At 39.3% G+C, this 18,515-nt stretch overlaps 2 long non-coding RNA genes across 2 annotated transcripts in view; one reads left to right on the forward strand and one right to left on the reverse strand.

Moving 5' to 3' along the window:
- Positions 1-3,986: 3,986 nt before the first annotated feature.
- Positions 3,987-17,412, reverse strand: LOC122556718. Its single transcript, XR_006313627.1, has 3 exons — positions 16,666-17,412; positions 6,799-6,939; positions 3,987-4,398 (listed from the first exon to the last, which is right to left on the reverse strand). It is a non-coding gene; the product is annotated as an uncharacterized LOC122556718 (long non-coding RNA).
- Positions 8,352-18,515, forward strand: part of LOC122556717 — a 13,988-nt gene continuing 3,824 nt past the window's right edge. The window contains exons 1-3 of the long non-coding RNA XR_006313626.1: positions 8,352-8,523; positions 14,116-14,256; positions 18,249-18,298. This is a non-coding gene — a long non-coding RNA (uncharacterized LOC122556717). The remainder of the gene's footprint in view (positions 8,524-14,115; positions 14,257-18,248; positions 18,299-18,515) is intronic.

Below are 18,515 nucleotides of genomic sequence, written 5' to 3' on the forward strand. Positions count from 1 at the left end.
TTGGTAGAAGAAAAACGAGATGCATTACTTTGTTCCTGTGAATGGAGATCCAATGTTGCGATCCTCAAACTCATGGCCTTAATATGTTTGTGAATTTAGTTCATTGACAATGACATCATTTGTATTATCTCAAAGACCATTACAGTACTTCATAAACATAACTGGTTAGAATGTCTTTTTTGTTCTCTATTGTCCCTTTTTCTGCTGTCCTTTTTCACTCTTTCACTCTCAAACCACTCTATTGCATTCCCTTTTAGTTTTATTTTAATCAGTCAGCTAATTTACCCCATATTCTTCTTTGTGTTTCAAAGTTCATTTATTTAAGTGACAACAAACAGAAATCCATACAATGTCCATGAGGTCTCAATTGCAATGCTAACATCAGTCCGCCAATGTCACTCAGTGTTTCTATAAATGTTGGCACAACTATAGCGTGATCTGGAATGAATAAGAACATACTGTTCATGTTGCTGTATCATCGCTGTGAGATATACCATTACAGCAAACTCTGGATTTTATTTAGATCCTAATTTATATCAAGATAAACATAATACTCTTGTCTGTCATCAAAACCTAAATTTCCTATAAACAAAGTCTTAACTGTGACAAGATGTGATCTCTTCTTTTGCTAAGAATTATTCATTATCTTGGAAAGTAAATGAGTTAAGTGATGCAGGTCAATACATTGAAATTGGTTTGAAACCTACTCTGCTCAATGTTAATAAATACATTTAAAGTATGCCAGCACAAATTTCCCAATTTGTGAAATTTCTCTACAGAATAATTCAAGCCTTATCTTTCTTTCTCTACAAATGACTGAAGTAGCCATAAACATAGCCATATTTGAACAATATAGTCGATATTTGCAGATCCTCCCTGGTGCATTTTAAGGTGGAGGCGGTCAGAAAATAAAGTGTGAGGTAGCCCACCATCTTTCCACCTCATTCCCCAATGTTGCAGGTAGAACATTAGGCCTTTTGAGGCCCTTAAGACCCAATTAACTGCCACTGAAGGGCTTTGTCCCACTCCCGCTACAATTTTCAGTTATGCCCATTGGGGACACTCCACCACCCAACATCATAAACATCCCAAACTGCTCCACTGCTTTTCTCAGCTGACTCCCCAGAGACTTTACATGCAGTAGCTGCAGTCTCCCAGTAGAGGCCACCCAAAATCTGCAGCATTATCTCAAACACAGGGAGGTACCTACACTTCCTCTTTGGGAATGCTGGTGGCAGAATTCTTTTCTGGAACTGCTGGGACTCCAGAGCAGCCAGAAAATCTGTCTGGCCAAGTTTTCTCTAGGCAGCAGTCCCACTCTGACAGTATTACGGCTGCTCAAGCTTGGTATTGCTATAGAGCAGTCAGACTTCCATTTTGTGATAAGCTGACTGACATTTAGTTTGGGAGAGTCAGGGAGGACATGTAATCTGAGCTGGTAAAATACATCCCTGTGGTGCAATGTACTTTCCATGTTTTTATATGTTTTTAGGTCAACATCAAACACTTGGAAATCAGGTTTGCATAAGTCCATATGTTGTGCATGAAAACTGGTATAACCAGCAAAGTAACATCTATGATAAAATGATGGCATATATAATGAAATGTAAAATAGAGATTTACGAATATATATTTATAAATGTTTTGTAGCAGCATTAAGGTGCAACGACTGACAACATACTTTATTCATAAATTTAAATTTATACAGAATGTCATAGCAAGTAAGGAATTGCAATTACATCTTGAGTCAATCTTCTTAAACCCCATTGTCACTGCCAATAAAGTATACGCATGCCTAAAGGGAAATAGGATTGTGGGATTTATATTTTGATCAGAGATTACTTTAAAAATACCTTTCGCCTCTCAGTGGAGTCAAATCCATTCTTATAATTCATGTGAGATTCAAATATTTATGCCAAGGAAGCAGATGATAATATAATCCTATTCCCATCTAAATATAGAAACAATTTGTTTCATAATATACAGCAACCTAAAATTAATTCGATGGCATTTGATGAATCATATAGCTACTTATGTTCAAGGTCAACATCAACAAACATACATCTGCATGAACACATTCCAAAATAATTGTAAAATCCTTTTGTGCCTTTCATATATGATACAGAATAGCAGCTCAGTTTTCAGAATTGACTTCTGACAGAAGTTACTCCCTTCACTACTGAAAAGTGAACATTTGCAATGAAGAGTACCAGGGTCTAAATTCCACTTGATGACATCAATTTTTCATGGCTTATGACAGTGATGAAATTAGCGCTGTGATGATCTGTGCTGGATTTGCATAGGGTCACTGCTTAACTTGCCTCGAGTTATTTTTATTTAAACAGCTGCTAAAGAAGCACTGTGTCAATTTAAATATTGCAATTCGTGGGGTATATCTAAATACGCACACGCTTATTAAAATTTAAGTGTAGCTTTCTTGCTAAGTTTTAACCTTGACAATGAAAACAGTCAGGAAACATGCTTGATGAATAGGAATGGATTTTTAAACAGCTTCATTGGATGCAGGCAGACAAGCATTTTAGCATCACTGCCTCCGTGCTCTTTCCCCAGCACCATACCAACCCTGAGGGCAGCTTAGGGCCATGGTGGCTGCCCATCACTTCCTGGCAGACAGCCATTTCAGGCTAATCATGGAACCTATACAGTCCTGTTCCCAGGTCAACTCAGATTTTCAGTCAACAATGTGGGCAGGCCATTTGGTGCTGAACTGTGGTCAGCTCAAATTGAAAGGATCAAGGAGGGTGTGAGATGGAGGCACAATGAATCATCGAGGGGAACTCTCAAACCACAGGATGGAATTTTGTGCTGTCCCATAATGGTAGGTTTGGTGGCAGAGAGACATTTCATCAGGCAGGAGGGTGACAACTGGAGATCCCATTGCCTTTCCTTCCCTACCCAAATTAAATCTTTACAAGGAGGTCCACATCTTCCCAACCCACCAACAACTGAAATCCTTAAACAGGCAATTAATGATCGAGAAAGGGCCTCACCTCATCCCACTCTGATGGCAATAATCCAGCAGTAGCCAGGGAGATCACTATATGGTCAGCAGCATAAGAAGGAAATCCTTGTAGGCTCCTGGTAGGGGAGGGCAGGGGAGTGTCCTTCATTCTGAGGCACTCAATGCCTAATTAAGGGACTTGGCATCAGGGGAGGGGTACACTGCTGAAAGCCTTATTGTGAAATCGCCCATTCCACTTTTCCAACCCCGCCATCATCACTCACCCTGACTTGTGTGACCTCATAGGTGAGTGTTGTATATTGGCAGAAACCACTACCAGTCTGGTGTCGCTGCTGAGTACAGAAGAGCTGATGATCTCTGGGTAGCCAAAGGCTAGTGACCAGGACTACTACTTCTTCAACAGTGATCTAAGGGAAGGCCCATCACTGCCCTGTTAATTGCCTGAGTGGCACAAGATGTGGGTGACATGTCAGCTCTCCTGCCAGTGGTCAAGACCCCTGTCACCTCCATGAGATATTGACAATAATGGCTGGAGGTTGCAGCTCTGGTTGAGTTTGCAGGATTTGCTGTTTCCAGTGTAATGACCAGGCAGCTCTGGCCATTTTTGAAGACTCAAATGAACTTTCCTGGCCTTCTTCCTCACACTCTCTCTCTTCTATAGGGCTTGAAACAACAGTACCACCACTCCCTCCAGCCTCTACCCCAAAGCTGGTGAGCTGCTGATTGTCAGTGATGCCGGGCCTCCCACTGTTCAGGGACTGCCTACTGTCCGCTATTGGACAATGAATCCACTCCCAGGCCCTAATTAATCTGGACCTTTAAAATTCTGAGGAGGGGGGCCTCTTGTAGCACTGTGGTAGTGTCCCTACCCCTGAACCAGGAGCTCAAGTCCCACCTGCTTCAGAGCTGTGTAATAACATTTCTGAACAGATTGATTGGAAAGAACAGGATACAGAAAACAGATTAATTTTAAAAAGTATATAAATAAAAGGTCTGTGTACCACTGACTTTAAAAACTAATCTGAGTGGGCGAGTAAATCTTGTGGCAAGTGGTGGTGTCCCTACCAGTCCCTACCATGGATCAGAATGCTCAGGTTCAAGTTCCATTGCTCCAGAAGTGTGTACTAACATCTCTGAACAGGTTGATTAGAAAAATAGGTTAAATTTTTTTTAAAAACTGAGAGGGTGGGTCCAGAACACATTGTATGGTGTTGAGACAGTCTTATTTATTTACAACAATATACACTTCCATGACAGTAATTTTCAGTTTGATCTTGATCAATACTGAAGAACATTTTGGTGGCTGTTGTCAGTACTTTTGGTCAATGAGCTTGGGTAATGGATTATAGGAGATGCTGCACTGTATTGAAGGATTGCCCTCACAACATTGCCGGAATGTAGATATTCCAACAGTTCTACAGAAGGAAAAACAGAAGAGAATTGGGATTTCCAACTTTTAAGAAAATGACAAAGAAATTATCTTATTCTACCATCAGACATGTTCCTCATGAAAGTTCAGTTTGAGTTGCTAGATCTGTCCTGAACTTCATTCCGTTTAGGTGTATCACTGATCTCCTCACTGTGAAGCCAGGGCTTTAAATTCACTGCATGGTTGTCATCGCTGCTGTTGCTGTCATGGACAGACTGGGTGATTGGCAAGGATAAGATCAAACAATTTATTCTCTCCTATTGGTCCACTTAACATCTGCTGCAGATCATGTACGATAACTGTGTCCTTCAGGTCTCAGCTAGCTCAAAGATAAATGTTGTTACCTTTGGCTGTGGGCAGTACAGTGGCTCAGTGATTAGCACAGCTGCCTCACAGTGCCATGGACCCGAGTTCGATTCCAGTCCTGGGCAACTGTCTGTGAGGACTTTGCAGATGCTCCCCCTGTATATGTGGGTTTCCTCCGGGTGCTCTGGTTTCCTCCCACTGTCTATATATGTGCAGGTTAGGTGAATTAATCATGCTAAATTTCCTTTAGTGTACAGGGATGTGCTGACTAGGTGGAGTAGCCTTGGGAAATGCAGGGTTACAGGGGTTGGATGGGGTCTGTATGGGGTGCTCTTCAGGCATCAGTGAGGACTTGATGGGCTAAAAGGCCTGCTTCCACACTGTCAGGATTCTATGAATATTGAAAGCTCTGACCTAGAGCACATATATGCACCAACTGCCCTTAATGCTTCCTCAAAATGCATTGAGGGCAATGGGGGAGCACTGTTTCATCAGCCAAGGAGGGGTAAAAGACGATAATTAAAAGGAGACTTACTGGGCCATGTTTGATCTGGTGTTATGAGACTTCTCAGGTCTGGGGATACTGGTGACAGCCCAGGACCACAGCCTCTCTTCTGGAAAGGACTGTTGTATGAAAGTGTTAATATTTAATTGAGTGCAGTAAGCATCACCCACCATGATGAGTCTTAGTCAGAATTAAGAAAGAGCTTGTAGGAGTCAGACCTGAGGCTGGTGTACACCTTGTAGTCTCTGTAGTAATGCAGATTTAATTCATGTAACTTGTAAATAGTTACAGAAATGCAGTAAACTTAATATTGCTTACTCAAAAAGTCTCTCTAGTTCGACCAGAAAGGTATTTATCCTGATGCATGCTTGACACCTTCCAGTTTTAAGGACCGCACAGATGTAAAAAAAACTGCAAGTTCACCCTCCTGGGTGGGATGGTCCACAACCAGTGGGCATGGTCTAAAGATACACGTTAGGCCATTTAGGACTGAGATAAGGAGAAATATCCTCACCCAGACAGCAGTGAGCCTGTGGAATTGTCTGCTACAGAAAGTGGTTGAAGCCAAAACATTGAATTTCTTTGAGAAGGAGTTATATATACCTTTTAGAGTTAAAGGGAAAAAAGGGTGTGCGGAACAGGTTATGGAGTTGGATGATCAGCTATATCATATTGAATGGCAGATCAGGCACTGCTATTTACTACCATCATGGGACCTTCCCAGGGCAGGCTAATGGAGAAGTCTGGCATAGTGGCTAAAAGATAGAATTCTGTAATTATGACTCTCAAAGGACATTGCTTGACTAGACTGCATGACAGTTCTCACAATCTAGGCACAAGTCCCCAGAAGTAACAGAGGATTTTGAAGGCTCAATTACTTGTTAGATCAGTTCAAAGGGCAGTTAACAGACAGCCACATTGTTATGTGTCAAAAGCCACATTAGTGTCAGACAGAGCAAGTACAGTACATTCTCCTCCCTAAAGGACATGAGTGAACCAGTTAGTTTTACTGCAATTACATCATTACATTATTACCATTATTGGAACTAGCTTTCCATTCCAGATTTATTTAATAAACAGGTTTTAATTCTCCCAGCTGCTCAGGTAGAATTTAAAATTCCATCTGTGAGTCATTATTAGCCCAGTAACAAAGCCAAGGATCCAGCATTCCTACGGATTAAGCTGCTACATATTAAGGATTGCACTGACAGAAATAGCGGGCATTTTGATATGTTACAATGAGCAGCTTTGAAATGGATTCCGACAGTACTGACAATTGGTTAATGCTATCCATTAGAGGCAATGACCTTTATCATCTTAGATACCTCACTTAGATGTCCTGTCTTTCTTTTAAAGTTTAGCAAGTGTAGATCTAAACTGCTCAATCTTTATTCGTAAGACATGCCTTTCATCTCTGGAATTAATCTACTCAACCCTCCCTGAATTGCCTCCAATGCAATTACATTGGACATGGTACTCCAGATGGGGCCTCACCAATGCATTGTATACTTGCAACAACATTCCCCTAATTCTATATTAAATTTCTTTAGCAATAAATGTCAAAATTCCATTTACCTTCCTTGTTACCTTCTGTATCTGTATACTTTGAGCAACTCATGCATGAGGATACCCAAATCCCTCTGCATCAAGGTATTTTTCTCCATCTTGATAATGAGTGGCCTTTTTATGCATCTGACCAAAGCCATTAACAGAGCTCTGTGAAGAAATGAACTTTGTATGTTGTTTGCTTTTTTAAAAAGGCTTAAGAAGTAAATCTATCCAATTCATTATTGTAACATGTATCCAACTTTAATTCTTATCTTTCAAGGTATACATTCATGGCAACATCTGTGATCCAACCACACGATTCTCATTTGCACAATACTGTCTTTTTGTCATACGATTACAGGGATTGCATCTGACACTGCAAAGGAATTATAAGGAAAGTGAAGCACTCATGTTTCTCTCTCTAGATCTGCTACAAAGCGAAATGTTTTATTTATCCTTCAGTTAACAGCTGAGATAGTGTAGTGATGTAGATTAAGATTCAGAACTAGAAGTTGAGCATTGAGTCTCGGACTTAAGGTAGGTCAAACCACAGTGCCATGTTGTCCTGCATAGGTAGAACATGGAAGCAGATCTCAAAACCACCTCAGGCTGAATGGGCATCAAAACCAATCTGATCCACTCCAGCCATCCAGCAAACTGAGTCAAAAGATAAATTCCACCACACTATAGCCAAGACAAATGGAACCGTTGCTTTTTGCACCAAGTCTGTTTTCATTTCAGACTCAGTGTTTTAGATTTTCTAATTTCTTTGTAATGTAAACTCAACATAAATCTATACCAAATGCTTATCTGGTTATTTGTATGCTGACAGATTTATTTATAATATCCCACATACCACTGTTATACATAGACTAAACCAGACTGGAGCCAAATACATTCCACAGTTGCAAGACCACTTATTATGTTTATTGGTTAAATCTATGACTTGTTAGCTGTTATGCAGCGTTGTATAGTGGTATGCTACAGACATATATGGACACTTCCTATAAGCTATTGGCTGAACACAGCCACTAGCAATCTTTTTCTCGACCTTGTAGCTGAAATAGGAAACATTATAATAGTAAAGGAAGATGTGTTGCTCAAGTAAATATATTCAAGTAATTAAATAAAATCTGCAATAGAAAAGAAATATCAGCAATATTGACCATGAACCAATTGTATTGTATTAAGACACAAAAACAGAAATTGCTGGAGAAGCTCAGCAGATCTGGCAGCATCTGTGGATAGAAATCAGAGTTACTGTTTGGGTCGGGTGACCCTTCCTCAGAACATTAAGAGCCTTTTCTGGACCTTTGTGAAGCAGAACAGCTGTGCTTATCAGTCCTAGCCTTCTTGGGACTCCAGATCACCAGAAATGTGACTGAGTGTAATCAGTCTTCTTAACTGGCTCAGTAAGCTACAATGGTTTTAAGACAATGGTTCATCATTGTCAATAGCAATAATTTGCATTATAAGCAATGTCCACTTGTTACTAATAAATACAAATTATTAAAACAGAGAGCTAGCATGAATTTGTTTGGTATATGCAGTTGGCAAAATGTATCCACCATTGTTTATTTTCCATTGTATTTTCATTCTACAATCAAACTCTGAGAAAGGCTGAGTTATATTTATCTGAAAGAATCAAAGCTGATTTCCTTGGATTAACTAATCAAAATGGAAGCTGTAGCTGAAATGCTCAAAGGAAGTTTAGCACCAAGTGGAGAAGGAACCAAATGAGCCAGTGGCAATGTGAGTTTATGAAAAGAGATCCAAAAATATTTTATAAACATGTTAAGTAGTAATAGAGCAGTCAATGAAAGGCTGGAGTCAATTAAGGATCAAAAAGGAAATCTTGAGCTACTAAATGAGTGCTTATTTCACTTAAGAGGAGGTGCTGATACAGAATGAAATAGGGAAATTGGATAGGATGAAAATAGATGAAGAATACGTAAGTTTTACAGTAATAGCACATGGAGCAGATGGGTGACTCTTGCTCGCAGAGAGAAACAAGAGTGGAAATGGTGAAAGCTCTGGCCACATTTTCTATTCATCCTCTCACATACAAGAGTGCAACCTGATGACTAGTAAATTGCAAATATAACTCTTCTGTTCAAAAAATGAGATACAGAGAACCCCAGAAATGTTTTAGGGACATTTATCATGGATAAAATGAATAGACACTTTAGCAAATATGGGTTAATAGATGAAAGGTGACTTTGTTGACAAACGGTACATGGAGTTTCAAAATTGAAGTCAATGGCTTTTAAAGGGGCAGTGATGATTATGATATGAAATTTGATTAGATGCTGGAGTAGAAAGTAAGAGAACATGGACATTTTAAATTGAGAAATGTAAAGGTCCCTCAGTTCTGTTTTGGAAGCTCATGTACAGATTAATGACTGGTTTTGGGTATAATTTTAAAGTTTTCAGATTGTATGAGACTTATACATGTAATAAATGTAAATCAAGCAGATTTCAGAAAGGCAGATACAGACTGCTGAGCTGGGAAGACAAATTGCAGATGCATTTTAACATGTGGAAGTGATTCATTTTTGAAGGGAATAATTACAAGAGGTTATATAAGCCAAATGAGACAAGTCTTTGAAGGTGGTAGGATAAGTTGAGAAGATTGTTTAAAACAGAAAATTCTTGTTTTTATGAATAGAGGCAAAGTAAAAACATTACACTAACTTAATAAAACACTGTTTAACCTCCAAAGGGATGTGCTCAAAGATGAGGACTATACATTAGAAAATTGTCAAAACCTTAGGCAGAATGTAGAGTAGCTTTATGAGAATAGTACTCATCATGAAAAACTTTTGTTAAAAAGGGAGACAAGAGACGCTGGCAATTGTTCCACTTATAGCAGAGAGGTTAAGGGACATTTGAGAGGTATGTTTAAATCACAAAGGGTTCTGATATAACAAATAAGCATAAACATTTTCAATGGAAACAAAATGCAACAGATATTTATTTGGAATGCATATTTTGAAAAAGTGATTGAAGCAAATTCAAAACAATTTTCAAAAGGGTATGAAATAAATCTGAAACAGAATAATTTATTAAGCTTTTGGGAAAGAGAAATGAAATGGGATGTATTGAACCAATATTTTAGAAGGGGTAAATGGGATCTTTCTGTGCTGTCTCATTCCATGATTGTACAAATGTTTACTTCATATTAAAATGATACGCAGAAGTTCTAAAAATCTCTTGTTCAAAATTAGCAACAAGAAAACTGAAAGAAATTGAAGGCCTGAATGTTAAAGCTTGAATTGTCATTCACGGGTTGAGGGTGCAAATTTGGGACATCTCCCAGCTCCACAAATCTTAGCATGGAGAAAGTGCCCCAGAAGTTGGAATTTTCATGCTGGGGAGTGTATGGGTTTCAGAGGCCACCTGGGTGGAAGGTCCACCTCAATGCTTCACCATTGTATTCAATCTTTTTGAAAAATCACACTCCCTAACCTCCAGCCATGCAACTTCATGTACTCCATCCAGATCCACAGTCCATCATTCTCTCCAGATTACTCTATGCCCTCTAACCAACACCCTTAACCGTGATATCATCCTTGACAACGTATGCCCTCCATTTACACCCATGGCCTTCTGTAACACCATGCCAATTTAGTGTTAATTCTATGAAACCAAAGCCCCACTGACCACCCTTTTCCTAACACTTACCATGTCAACTCACCCAGGCTCCATGAGCCAGTTTTAGGATCTAGGAAATAAATCTTCATTTAACTTTTTGTGTCTATTACAGACTTCTTTTAAAAACAAAACCCTATCATTTATAATAACACATTCATTGCATTTACATGTCCCCTCAAATATTTAATCATTTATAGGAAGAAACATTTCAATCAGATATACAATAAACTTTAAAAAAAATGGAAATTCATAGTCCCACTTCAAAGTGTTTTCAGCCATTTGGGCCTGTCAAACTGAGAAATGGCAGGCATTGTGATATGGAAGGTTGTGAAATCAGTCCTATAGTATTAATCCCGTTGTGGTAACCATGAGGCTTATGTTAAGTGACAGTGTGAAATGACAAGCAATTTATTTAGCACTCTGAACATTTTTATTTCCAATATCCTAATGGACAAGAGTTTTAAATGCTTTGACAATTTCCTTTGACATTTTTGATTGTTGCCTTTGACAGTTCCTATGAGCTGCACAATTAATGAGTAAATGGGCAATCATTTTTACACTTAATCCTAATGGGTACTGAACCTCTCTCATGGGTACTTTATTTCTTCCGGACACTGCTGAATTTCTCTATGCCTGGGCCATTTCCAAATGAGTACCTACCTCTCTAAATGGTACCTCACCTCTCCAAAGGACTCTGTAGGGTTCAAACATTTCCCCTACCAACATGTGCATATCCTTTTTCATTCATCTTGTATTCTGAGTTTCAACATGAATGCGGGAAACTACTAATTTAAATGAGCAGTCTACAAATACAAATGCATGAATCTTATCCAGTCCATATTCCCATTCTTGTGAAATTGTTAGATATCATGTTCAGACATGATATATTTGATTTCTGGCTTCCGTCATGATTTTTGCAACAGTGGATAAGTTCTCCGTCATTGCAAAACCCACGCCTAATATAATGAAAAAAACATTTCTGGGATTTTACTGGCAGAACTTTTCCCTGCATGCATCATATTGACAATGTGCGACACACCTATCTCACAGTATGATGAACATTCCTCTGCCTACAAATCCACAAATTTTACATGGGATTGTCAAAGGAGGCTGTGCGTTATTTTTGGCTAGTTTTATGAGCGGTTTCTCTCTGTGAGGCCTAGTGTGTTTTTTCGCCCTATTATCCAAAATGTGTCTCATTAACTATGCATCGCAACCCTATGCTGCTCCCATTCATTGTATTCTCCCAGTCACTGGAGGTGGAAATACTCGCCTTTGCAGGGACTGTTGGCACCAGCTCCATATTTAAAAGGCACACGTGTACCTGATCATGTGTTGGTAGTCCAAAGTTGCCCTGTATGGCTGTATTTGCCTTAGACATGACAGATAAAAAGAAATTAGCACCCCACTTTGCAGACAAGGACCTGGAGATCCTGGTGGACAGGGTTGTGTGAAGGAGGATTTCCTCTTTCCATACAAAACCAGTAGAAGAGGCTGAACATCAGACCCTTGGATCCTGATCAGAAACTGATATCAGGAACAGCTCAGCATCCATAGTCCAGAGGAGCACACAGCAATGCAGAAAGAAGGTCAGAGCACCATTATCTTCTCTCTCTGTTGCCTCACATCTACTCTATCTCTGCTGCTGCATCACCTCCCACCAAGTCTCATGGTTTACCACACTCGCTATTGCACTGAATGTCACCCACCCCAATTCCTTCACCCTACCAATTCTGAATGCCTTTTGCACTTATTCACTCACTCAGTACAGCTCACCACCTGTACAAACACTAACAGCTATTCATTCAAACCCTCCCTTTTCTTGCATTACATGAGAAAACAACCCAGATTCAAGTGGAGAGAGCCAGAACAGGAGGAGGGGCATCCCACATTCAGCCCTTGTGAGGACATGATCCTGGCACTGGTCAGCAAGAATAAGACTGCTCATTGTTGATCCATGTCCCGGCAATCCATTAAGAATCATTGTCTGTTGCTGTCTTACTCACCCATGACTTGATATGCCTGGAACTGGAGTTTAAAGTGGGAGATGGAGAGACGAGTTGACTGGGAATGTAGAGAAATGGATAGCCAATGGGATTGATGGGGAGGGTTACCAAGAAAGGAATCTATAAATTTGGGGCTTTACCTCGAGGCTGGGCCTAGTCTCGCTTTGTGATGTGCAAATGCTGTTTTCCTTCATCATGATGCAAATAAAAAATCTGCAATGTAAATTGCCATCATACCTGGAGTGGTGAGATAGGCAACAAACAAAAACAGAAACATCTGGATGCACATGTGAAAAGAGAACAAACATAATGTGTTGCCAGCTGTGGAGGTGGAAGCAGAGTCATTGGGGACATTTAAGCAACTGCTAGACATGCACATGGATAGCAGTGAGTTGAGGGGTGCGTAGGTTAAGTTACTATATTTTACATTAGGATTAAACCTCGGCACAACATTGTGGGCCAAAGGGCCTGTTCGGTGCTGTACTTTTCTATGTTCCATAATGTTTGAGTCCAGTGACCCTTTTTTAGAAAGGTTGGGTGAGATAGATGTTTCTTTCTGTAAGGGAAGGGGCTACACTGTCGATTAATGTGAGGCCTATCAAAGAGTAAGAGGATTACACAGATATCTTTACAGCTGAAAAACACTTGCAAATGTCTATGAATATTAAGCATTCTACTGTGCAGAGTACAAAGTATGAGCCTAAGCAATCTTGTCCACATCATACAGCATCAGGAATTAATTACTATTAAGCACAAGATATGTATAGTGGCCTGAAAAGATTCACTGTAGCAATTATCTTCCAAGTTTCAATACCCTGCACATGTTACTGAAGCTGCTCACGTCACACTTTGGACCAATGAAATCTCGTGCTGTGCTGAGGATGACTCTCTGTTTCCATGCTGTACATCTCCATGACTCTATGACTTGACTCTACACCTTCAATCTTGTAGTTGCAGCTGGATAGGAAAATTATCAAAAAGCTGATGATGAAAACTGGACATTTACTGTCACACTTCACTGGGGTGCTGAACTGGAAATTAAGCCCTGCTATTTATAAAGCTGTCACAAAAGTTAAAAACATTACAAAAAGTATGCAAAACTCCCCAATTTACCTGTCTTTGTAGACATAGGTTGACAGAAAACAAAGATCAGGTTTTGGTATAATTAACAAGATTTACTTATCAATACAGTTAAATAAATTTTAGCTGCAGGTAAATATTTACCCACTTCACATTTGTTAGCCCCTCTGTATCCAATAATGCTGCCTCCAATCCCTACAAATGAGACGCCTACAAATGAGACGCTAGCTCCCCTCCTCCAGCAGTGGCCGCGGGATAAGTCCCGTGAATTTTGGTAGATGAACCCCCAGGATTGGTTGTGGCCCACTCGCTTGACCAATATTTATGGACAACTCTGAGTGATGACTGTCTAGTATTTTTTAAAATGTTTAAAATGTTTATGCTACATGCATGCTGCTGTTTAGCCACCAGGGGACAGTGAGCACTTGCAGTAACATGTTAACAAATTCAGTAAATATTGCACATTCAGGCACAGATATACACATAATAGATGCATTCACGCCACAATTTTAAAATAGATGCTGAATTTTAAATGTTATCCACAGCATTTTAAAATAATAACATTACAAATACAAACCCACATGGCTGTCATTGTTTCTGTTAGCAACAAAAAGAACCTGCAGATGTTGGAATCCAAAGGGGACGAGAGGGGGCTGGACACCAGCGTGGAGCACTCGCATGGGCCCCAACTATGCCTGCCTGTTTGTCGACTAAATCAAACAATCCCTCTTCAGCACATATACAGGTACTGTTCCCCAACTTTTCCGCCGTTACATTGATGACTGCATCAGTGCTGCATCCTGCACCCAGGCTGAACTGAACTCAACACTGAGTTCTCCAATTTCAAATAGCCTCCCTTCCCATCCACCAACTTCCCTTCCAGCCCCTACTCCTCTCTTCTGTTCCACTTACCGATCCCTCCTTCCAGCCACCAGCCAGATTCATTCCTCCCAATGACCAACCATGCCGTACCCTCTACCTGTGTTCACTTTTCACTGCCTCACCAATCCACCCCAGTCCCCACCCAAAACCCTCCTTCACCCCACCCTTTATCTGTAGCCTCCCCTTACATCCACCCCGAGAAGAAGTGTTATACCTGAAACATTGACTTCTCCACCATCTGATGCTGCCTGGCTTGCTGTGTTCTTCCAGCCTCCTACTTGTCAACATTACTTCTGTTAGCAGCACTTTTGTCTCCATCTTTGTAAATTTGGCCTTACACAAGAGTTTAAGCACATAAAGTAAACTGATACTTTGGAATGCGCAGCACATTTTGAGGTGTTATTCTTTCAGATGAGTCATTAAACTGAAAATGTGTGAGATTAATCCAACGGTCCAATTAAATTTTAAAGTCTGGATAGCACAATTTGAAAAACAGAGAATTCTTCTGTTTTTTTTCTCTACTCGTCACTGAGATTAGGGTGTCACTGACTAGATCAACATTTATTGCCCATCCCAGTGGACAATAAGAGTCAACCACTGAGGGCAGATGATGGCCGAACAGTATTTTCACTAGACTATTAATCAAGTGACCCTGGTAGTTTTGTGGGGATCCAGATGAAAAGATTAAAACCCTGCCGTGGCAGATGTGAATTTTTTTATCCAATATATGTCTGGATTTAAGAGTCTAATGATGACTATGAAACCATTATCAATTGCCCGGGAAAAACCCATCTGATTCACTAATGTCCTTCAAGAAAGAAAACTACTGGTATGCTCTACATGTGACTTCTGACCACATAGCAACGTGGTTGATATTTAACTGCCCTCTGGGCAATTAAGGATGGGTAATAAATGTGGGCCTGGCCAGCAATGCCACATCCTGTGAAGGAATAAAAACACACATTGCTAAGTGTCAGGAACAGGTAACTTACAGTTTCCTTCTCTAAAGGATAGCAGTGAACCAAATGGGTTTTTCCTGACAATGGATTAGTGGTCATCATTAGATTCTTATTGAATTCAAATTCCACCATCTGTCAAAATAGGATTGAAACCCGAGTCCCCAGAACATTACCTGACTCCCTGGAATGACATTCCAGTGACAATACCACTAGGCCATCACATCCCCTGTAAGAAATCAACAATTTCTGTCAGTCAAACTCAATCAAGTATTTTGCTCCTGTGTGTATGAACTTGATAACAGTAAAGTTTGGCTGCTATCTTTGCCTACATATGAATTAGTGTACTTCAAGCTAATTAACCACATAATTTTATACCTTTTGGGATAATAAATAAATAAATCTTGTTAGTTTGTGCACTCTCGCATCTAAGTCACAAGGGTCTGGAGTAAAAACTAATTCTAATACTGGAGCATAAAACTCAAGGCTCTACCTCCAGTGCTGTATCGGAAATCAAAATAAGGCCCCATTGGGTGAATGTAAAATATCCCACCGCACTATTTCAAAAGGGGATCATGGAAGTTAACTCAGGTGTCCAAACCAATAGTTATCTCTCAGTCATAACATCATAAAAGAATAGAATATCTGGTTATCATCACATTATGTTTGCGAGAATTTGCTGTGCACACTTTGGCTGCCAGGTTGTTTACCTTACAATATTGAATATACTTAAAAGGTACTTTTTGGCTATAAAATACTTTGACACTCCCAGGAATCATGAAAAGCACAATATGAATTCAAGTTTTCTTTCTTTTGTTTAAAGCATACAATTTAATTTGATAATGCATTGCAATTTTAATAGAAGATAAAACAACCATAGAAGTTAAATTATCATTAGATCTGATTCAAACAAGTAAGGTTCATGCTATTTAGTTCCAATTTCCCTGATTTAGATGGTAGATATGCACTCCAATGATCTGATTAATTTTCAAATTCAATATACATTTTTCCAATTTAATTCATTAACTCATTTGGAAAATCTTCTGATTTTGCATTTTTTGGTTTCTATGGTTTGAATCTATTCGACATATTCTTGCATCAGAACCCATGAAACACAGAAATTAAGAAAACACAACCAAGACATGATTATTATTTGCTGAAGGCTCAGGGCAGAAATCCATAACAAGAAAATTGAAAGAGCAAATCACAGGTGATACAATGAAAGATAATACACTTCTCTGTAGGAATAAAACAGATCTAAATTAGTTTTCAAGTATATGCAGTAGAGCTGTTTCATATTCTTATTAATGCCTTACCTTGACGCTGTTATTAGTTTCAGTCAGATCTCTCAACGTATGGATACTGAATATTATTTTTTATTAATTTAAGGATGTGGCTGCCATTAACAACGTGAACAGTCATTAACTATTCTTTATTCACTTATTGTTGCCAGATTTTCCAATACAAGAATATTGCACTCCTCTTTTATATTCATTTGGAGGATATGGATATTACTGGCAAAGCCTGCAATTAATGCTCATCCTATTTGCCCTTGAGAAGGTGCTGACATACTTGACAGTTGGATGATTTACTAGGCCATTTCAGAGGACATTTGGGAATCAACCACAATGTTGTAGCCCGAGAGTCACATGTAGCAGAGAACAGATAAGAACAGCCACATTTCTTCCCTAAGGAATAGTATGAACCAGATAGACTTTTACAAAAATCTATTAATTACATGGTCAATTTTGCTAAAATTAACATTGTATCCCAGATTTAATTAAACATACTTAACTTTTGTAACTGCTGTGGTCAGATCTGAAGTCATATTCCAGATGATTTGTTCAGCCTTCTGAATTACATGTTCAGTAATATAACCATCATGCTCCTGTTCCCATTTAAACCAATGATTCACACGATTGCCATTCTGCTGTTTCTTTTGCACATTTGAAGGGCCATCCTTGCCTGACAGTAATGTGCTTCTAATTTTCTACTACTACCACTAACAGCACGCCCAAAACATGATCTGAAAATTGGACTATTAAAAGGGTCTGCATATGTTTTGGACATTCTACTGCTGAAGGTCAAGTGTCATAGACACAATGCGATCAATTCCTGGATTTCCATTCCCACCAACTATAGTCTCATGTGTTACATATTTTCATTGACGACTCATAATTTTGTTCATGAAAACTAACATACAAAGCCAAAAAAACATTTTTCTCAAGAATATAATTAAGCCAAGGTTTCTTATCCCCTATTCCTGTCCTGCCCTGCCCCTACCACTTCTCCTCATTCCTAGCAACCTTGTAAATTTGCTGCTATTGACCATGGGGAAAAGTGCTGAACAGTCCTTCAGACTTTTAAGTTACATTGAGAATTTTCTCACTTCCTTATTCAGTTGGAAAGAAAATAAACAGTTGCAGAGAGGGGGTATGAAAGATTCAGAGATTTAAACTATTTATTCGCTCAGTAACAACCTTAACTATCATCTCTACTCCTGAGCAAAATGAGGTTAAGAATAAAGCAAAGCAAGAAGATGTGTGAGCTGCAGTGAGCTTCAAAACTAGTGACTAAAGTGGAAAAGAATGTCAATCCCTGATTTTGTGTCATTAATCATACTGCAAATAGCGATTACAAAATATTTATAATCTGATGAATAGCTTTTGTTTATGACGTATCTGTTAAACTCTAATATGGTTATTCTAAGAGACATCACAAATCTTGTCCCACCTATAATTCAAAAACAAAAATATTATTAACGTTGGCCTGTAATTCTTCTAAAAACAAATTACTTTGAGAAGGTTCCTGTTGCTGATTATCTCTTTCCTTGAAATTCAAGTTGTAACCTTTGTCTTCAAGTTTAAAAACAATGTGAATTCTCAATTTCATCCACCAGAGCCAATCTTGGTCGACAGAAGGCAAGTCTCAGCTTGGAACCGGACATAGGTAAAAACAATGACTGCAGATGCTGGAAACCAGATTCTGGATTAGTGGTGCTGGAAGAGCACAGCAGTTCAGGCAGCATCAAGGAGCTTCGCAATCGACGTTTCGGGCAAAAGCCCTTCATCAGGAATAAAGGCAGAGAGCCTGAAGGGTGGAGAGATAAGTGAGAGGAGGGTGGGGATGGGGAGAAAGTAGCATAGAGTACAATAGGTGAGTGGGG

Source organism: Chiloscyllium plagiosum, chromosome 14 (assembly GCF_004010195.1).
Source record: "Chiloscyllium plagiosum isolate BGI_BamShark_2017 chromosome 14, ASM401019v2, whole genome shotgun sequence".
NCBI classification, from domain to species: domain Eukaryota; kingdom Metazoa; phylum Chordata; class Chondrichthyes; order Orectolobiformes; family Hemiscylliidae; genus Chiloscyllium; species Chiloscyllium plagiosum.